This window comes from Pinus tabuliformis, chromosome J, assembly GCF_031772625.1.
Source record: "Pinus tabuliformis cultivar Carrire ecotype Pingquan chromosome J, CPIR1, whole genome shotgun sequence".
NCBI classification, from domain to species: domain Eukaryota; kingdom Viridiplantae; phylum Streptophyta; class Pinopsida; order Pinales; family Pinaceae; genus Pinus; species Pinus tabuliformis.
The window spans coordinates 873,938,845-873,946,673 of record NC_142295.1 but is presented as its reverse complement, the minus strand read 5'-3'; positions in this window follow the sequence as shown (position 1 = coordinate 873,946,673).

The window sequence follows — 7,829 nt, the reverse complement described above, 5'->3', positions numbered from 1 at the left end:
ATACCCATTCTTGATTTGTAACAAGGATCACCTTACACATGATTGTCTGGACCACGCTGAAGTGAATCAGTTTCTTAAATCATCCACTTCTCCCGCTATGATGACCGGCCCATTTCCCAATTAGGAGACTCATATGGTTGCCTAGGTTGCCTCTTCCTCTAACACAATTTTAATGCTTTCCTCCTCAAATATGAAATCTAATGTCATGGAGGCCACTCGGAATAAGGACTATGGTAATAATCCACCAAATGGTCAAGCTAGCGATCAACCTTCTAGTTCAACACCATATTCATCTAATCCTGTTCCACCTCTAGTTCCTATGAAATTGACTATCAAGCCTCTAAAGGGTGTTTTCCATAAGTCTTCTCTCAACCCTCGTTTGAGAGCCACTCAAAATTACAATGTAGATGAAGACTTGGCTTAGTCTCCTTCGACTATGTCGAATCTTGAGGTTTTGAAAAACTACCCCACCTAAAATAAGGCGTTGTTATCAACTATCAAATGTGTGGATCCATCGGATTCCAACCTAGTGGTTTTCTCTCATGAAAACTATACCCCTCAACTTCCAACTTAGTTAGCTTTTATAATTCATGTCATTTTCCATGGTAAGAAAATTCATCATTCTATTGTGGATGAGGGACCCTCGACTTTCATCACATCCTTATCTTGCTAGAAGGTGATTGGTTTATCCCAACTGAGTCAATTGACCACCACATTAAAAATATTTGATGGAAGGACATACAAACCTTGTGGGATTTTGAATTCCTTCCAAGTGGAACTTGGGGGAAAAGCCATCTCTCTTGAAATAGAATTTATTGACAGACCTTTGGATTATAATATTCTACTGGGATGTACATGGGTTTATGATATGGCTACCATCGTTCCAAATTAATTTCGAATGATTGCCTTTCCTCATAAAGGTGGGATTGGGGCCATATATCAACTCACCTTTTTCACCTCTGATTCCAATGTTATTGGAAGTGTCCCTCTTGTAGGGGAAACCCTACATTACTATTAGCCTTTTGGAGTTGGTTTATTGAAGGATTCATTACTTATGGGAACCTTTTCATGCCCTCCTCCTCCCCTTACTAGCTCCTCCCCTTTGGTTGCTTATATCAACATGATATCATCCTCTACGATCCTAATTGATCCATGGATTGTACCTGATGAAACTGACATAATTTTTTTTAGCAATGGAATGCCGCTTATCCCTGTCAAGCAAGATTACAAACCCATCTACTTGACTTGTGCGTCCCATACTTTTTATTTGATCAATTGGCTAGATTGATCATCAGATTATGGCACACCCTCTGATCCTTTGTTGTGTACATTCTCTACTGACAAAGCATCATGGAGATCATGATGTTAGACGATGTGTCATGGAATGAACATCATCATAGTTCCTCCTTCCCATATACCATTGAAGATAACATTAGTGGTGTGTACCTACCTAATTTTTTTGAACCCTTTACGAATATCATTTCCATTCATGAGATCAACTCTGAAAAGAACCTTTTGAATATCGAAGAAACCATTCCTCTCTATATTTCTATTAAATTAGAAACAGTCGATAATTTATACATTAAAGCATCTTTTTCTTCATTTGATATCGAGATTTATCGAGCCCTTTTTCATGAGTTCATAGATTTCTTTGCCTAGACATATGAAGAAATGATAGGTATCGACCCAAACATAGTAGTGCATGAAATCAAGATGTATCCTAATGCCAAACCCGCTCGTTAGTGCCTCCATCTGGTCCATCCCAAGAAGGTTGCTAGGATAAAATCTAAAATTGAAAAGCTTCTTTGGGATGGTTTCATATACCCCATTCCTTTAATTGATTGGGTATCGAACATTGTCCCTGTATTGAAGAAATAGGACAAGATCCGAGTATGTGTCAAATATCGGGACATAAATCAAGCTTGTCTAAAGGAAAACTACCTAACCCCATTTATTGACCAAATTGTTGATGACTGCATTGGCTGTGAGATTTATTCATTTATGGATGGATTCTTAGGCTATAATAAAATCAACATTCTCCCGACGGACCAACCTAAAACTGCATTTATTTGTCCCTGGGGTAATTTTTCTTATAGAAATCTCCCTTTTGATTTAAAGAATTTAGGGTCCATGTTTCAATGTGTGATGGAATACGCTTTCCATGACATCATGCATATTGTGCAACCCTATCTGAACGATCTCTTCGTTCACTCCAAGCATCAGCCTGATCACCCCTTGCATTTACAGGTCATTTTTATCCATTGTAGACATTATAAAATTTGACTCAACCCACACAAATGTGTGTTATGTGTCAGTTCTGGTCGACTCCTTGGTTTCATAATTTTGAAACAAGGAATTCGTATTGATCCTTTAAAATTCTAGGTAATCGTTGACTTGCATGTGCCTTCCTTCCTCTTTCAATTAAAAAGACTCTAAGTGAAAGCCAAGTTCCTGAGGAGGTTTGTTCCTAATTATGTTGAACTGATCAAAAGATTTACTTGCTTACTGAAAAAAGGGATTCCCTTCCATTGCGATGACGCTGCACATAAAGTGTTTGATGCATTGAAAGATGTATTGGTTCGAGCATCTCTCTTATATCCCCCCAACTATCAATGCACCTATTTCTTGTACCTATCTATTGCCATCTCTACTATAGCTATGATGTTGGTCCAAGAAGACGATATGGGGAATAAATATCCCATTTATTATTTGAGTCAGAACCTGAACAATATCGAGATCCAGTATACTCATGTGGAAAATTTAACTTCTGCGGCCATTTAGGCAATCTAGATATTTTGCCATTACATATTACTTCACAAAACTATGGTCATTTCAGATTGCAACCTTACGACATACATATTGTCACAACAATTTTTGGGGGGAAATATTCTAAGTGGATCATTATTCTCCAAGAATTCAACCTGGAATTCATTGAATCCAAGTCAAATAAATCCTTAATTTTTGCTGAGCTAATGTGCGATCTCCCTTCCCTTGATGTTGAATCTACATTTGAAGATTCCATCCCGAACGAGCCATTGTTTATGATCTCATCATCTAACCCATTGTATGGAGATTTTCTTATCTATATCCAAACCCAAACTTTACGACCTAATACCTCTTGCTCAGATCAGCAATGTATCCTGTACCAAGCTTGAAATTACATGATTATCGACAACACCCTTTATCGTCATGGTATCGATATGATTTTATGTAGGTGCCTCACTCTCGAGGAGGATGAGAAATTATTGAATGGATGCCACTTGGGGGCATGCAATAGACATTTATTTGGTTACCCTACCGCACAAAATATCTTACGCGTCAGCTACTTTTGGTCGATCATTTTCCGCGATTGTACCCTCGTAGTCCATAAATTTCATGTGCATAAAATCTATGATCGAAAATTTCATGATCCGCCTTCTCCATTGCATCTCGTTATCACCGTTGGTCCCTTTGAAAAATGGGGTATCTATTTTATGACATGTAACCCTCATTTGGCCGAGTAGCATGACTATATTATTATCGTTGTTAACTACTTTACCAAGTGTGCCAAATAAACGCCTACATTCAATAACACTAGCGAAATGACTTAATTTTTATTCAACCACATGATTCCTAGGTTTGGTGTTTTGTAAGAAATAGTAACAAATCACGAGAAGAACTTTTGAAATCATATGATGATCGAATTAGCTGCCAAAATGGGACTTTCACATGAAAATTCCACTCCCTATTATCCTCAGGCTAATGGACAAGTTGAGGAAATTAACAAAGTTCATAATACTATGCTTCAACGCATGATAGGGGTCCACAAATCAGACTGGCACTTACTTCGCTTTGTTGCCTTATGGCCATACCAAACCTTAATTAGGACTTCTACTAGATTCACATACTTCTAGTTAGTGTATATTCTGGAAGCAATCCTCCCTATCGAATGCGAAATTCCATCATTGAAACTAGTTATTGAACTTCATCCTCCTACTTCTACAGAGGAGGAGCTTCTTTTACATCTAACGTGTTTGGATGAAACCTGACGCAATGCTACAATAGCCAATAAAGCCCATGAAAGATGCATCAAATTGAAATATGATAAAAGTGTCAAACCTACAATCTTCTCGGAAGGAGATCTAGTTCTCTTATATGATGAGGAGGCTAACAGTTAGGCTGAGGAAATTTATAGCCTATGTGGTTGGACCCATACATTGTCAAGCATGTGCTTGCAAAAGGGGCTTATGAGTTAGTAGACCTCAATGGAGTTCCACTAGTGTAGCCTAGAAATGGGTTGTACCTCAAAAAATAATATGCTTGATCCCATGCATATTACACTGTATACATACTGACTATAGGTATGTTGAGTGTGTTTGCAATGTGTTTTCTAGATTTTCCCATGGTTTCTATTCATTATGTTTACTTTTGGATTGCAGATGTCAAAATATCTCAAATCTTATATTGGTTATGCTGATGATGCTATTTGTAGTACTCGGAACCTATCCTCTGCATCATGGGATATCTTTGCTCCAAATGGCAAGCTAGTGAGTATGCAAGGGATTTGTAATGGTCCCTAGACTAACAACATAGTTGAGTATGGCATAGTGGTCGAGCTGCTATCTGATGCTATTTCACATGGTATCAATCGTATAGCCATCAGGATTGACTCACAGCTTGTAGTAATACAACTCTCTATTATCTATTCAGTGAGAAATATCACCATCCTTTTCATGGTTTTGAGAGTGTGTCTTCTAGAAATACATTTCAATTTCATATGATATGAACATATTTCTAAAAATATGAACACATTATCATATGCCCTAGCTAATTTTTTTTAGATCAACATTTGCAACAAATGTATATAACTTTCAATTCACATCACATCATATTGAACGCAGAATAGGAACTACGAAACATTGAATATATATATATATATATATATATATATATATATATATATATATATATATATATATATATATATATATATATATATATTAATTTTGGTTTTATAAATTGTGTGCCCCGAGACACATATGGCTACATCGCCCATATAAAAACTACATGAAAAACATATAAGTAGACAAATTAGTGGTGTTCATGATAAAATGATACTTCATGAGCTATCTTACGCAGTAATTGACCAATACGACTGGGCACTCTGATTATGTGTCGTTGAAGTTGCAATGAAAGCTAATTGACCACGGTCTCATCAATCCCATGTGTCAGTCCTTCCATGTGGCACTCCACCTCTGATAGGATCTCAGTTACCTCAGGATCTCATAACACATCATGTCTTACTACAGCGACTGCTACTGGTCTCACTGCCTCCTCCTGTGGCTGTCTCTTTGTTCGACGGAGATATGTAGCACCTACTAGTCAAACAAGTCCCACATTTGCATGGAAACATCAAATAGTTTAGTCTCGAGAACATCAAAAAACACAAAAAAAATCATAAAACATTAAAAAAATTAGTGGTCAAAATATATTACCTAATGCATCCCATTACTCACCCTAATGCAACTTAAGCTTGAGATAATCACGAAAATCCATCCCTACATAAGGATAGTCATCAATGATGAAGAACTACCTGCGTATCCACCCAAAGAAGGTTGATGAAAACTTTATCGCTGATGGGCTTGCATGTTGTCTCATGTGGTCTATCCACCTACTCATTCATGGGATCCTCAGATCGATGGGATCAAGTACAATCTGCTGAGGCTGCAGCAATTGTACCCGCTCTAAAGAAAAAGAGACTAATATCACACCATTGACGAAGTTATTCAACTTCACCACCTTTTATTTAGTAAGTTGTTAATTCTAATTGACCAAGACACCCTCACTCCAGTTGAATATTATCGGCTCTAGACACTCTATCCCATATTGCATGTATGATTTGCTTGCTACATGTAGTGTTGAGCTACTTGTCAATCTTGCAATAATGAACAAGATTGTTCCCAAAGGTAATTCAGTTACATCCTCTATGTTGATCTTTCCATACCTAGTAGGAAGGGCTCAAGGTCTGCAATAGGTAGTGATATAGTCTTTCACCGTCTCACTACCACTTCTTCTACCTATAAGAGAGATAGGGGCACCTCGCTTTGAAAATCCTATCAGAAAGTAAATATCCTCTACTTTTATCTTGAGTAGATTCTCCCCAAACATAAATGACTGTGCCTGAATATCCCGTTAACATACAAGGTATTTCAATAACTCCATTTGTTAGCTGATACCAAGAAGCAAGGAGAATTTTAATAACCCATAATTTTTGAGTGACTGGATGGTAGTAGGGTCATTTTCCACATTCAAGTCTTATTCCTCATGTTCTCTTTCTCTCCAAATGAATGCCTTTTTGTGCTAGTGGGTACCAGAAAAATTAATGAGCGATCCATTAAGCTTTTTCCCATACAAAAAACCTGACAAAATTTGAGGTAAAACTAAAAGAAAAATTGGAAAATGTGTCGAATACACCCCAACAGTGTCTACCAAAGTGTTGCACCTATGCCTAGGTGCAATTCAGTTTTCGACACAGGGGGGTGTGTTGGTCCCATGGTGTTTTTTATGAACTCCACGAGCCTTAAAACATTAAAAAAATTACATGAAAACACAAAAATGAAGTTTGGAAAGATAGAGAAAGGTTTCAATTCCTACATGGAAGCGATGAAACTTGAAATGGTTCCTTGGATTGGCTATAATCAGCTACAAAAGATCAAGGGAAAAAGGGCTCCAAATACTCACTGTTGAAGGTGAAATGTGAAATGGTAGAAATGTGTTGACTGTGCTCGACCTACCAACATGTCAAGGGATCTGCTCGGTAAGAAGTCCCAACTAGAACTCAGACCATTTGGAGTAGGAGTCCCAGCAGTGGGTAGTAAAGTAATTCATTGACTGCGGTAACATTCATAGGTAAGTGTGATAACTTTGTCCGAAGAAAGTATGTGGCCTTGCAACAAGTCAAGTGAGATGCATGGAGTTCTAACACATGGAGGGGAAAAGGAAGTGTGTCCCTTATAATCCTGTAATAGTACGGAACCTAAAAGGAACACACTAGTGGAATGACATCACAAGCTGCAAAGAGGAATAGTCCACAAACCAAAGTGATGGGTTAAACCAACAACACGTCTACAACAATATTCATACAATTTAATACAAAATAGTTCATACACAAATGCATAAGTTAAATAACATACATTGCTAAAGAAACTAGAATCGTTTAACTACAATAACAACATATGCATGAAAACATGTTGGCTCTTTTATATATTATTAAGTGAAAGCATAGTCCATATGTACAACATTGACAACCACTAGCCCAGATAGTGGAACATTATAGTCAACACTACCTACTCCTCCAAAGAGATGTACTCACTCTATGTTGTGGAGAAGCCAAGGCTCGTCACAATACTCTCTAAGCCTTCTCTAAGAAATGCCTAACTAAACGCTTGGCTCCCAAAAGTTTGTTCTATGGGTTATGAGGTTCTATATATAGCGAAGGGTGGGGTGTCCCTTGACATTCCCCTTTGACTCTTTAACTACCCTCATTCCTCTTCACATTACATAGTGATTGTTCACATTCCACTAGTGACACTTAGAATTTCACTTACAACATATTTACAATGATACAATTTCCACATATACCCATGTGTGACAAAATAGGCTAGAGGCAGCCCAACAAGACAAAACACTATGACACCTGAGTTGGGGGAAATACCAACTCGGCAACCTCCACTTGATAATACTCGGTCGCATACAACTTTGTATTGTGCAGTGATGTCCCCAAACTACTTGATGGTTGTATTTTGGGTAGTGTACTCTTGCCTCGATAACATCTTGTTATATGGTCTTGG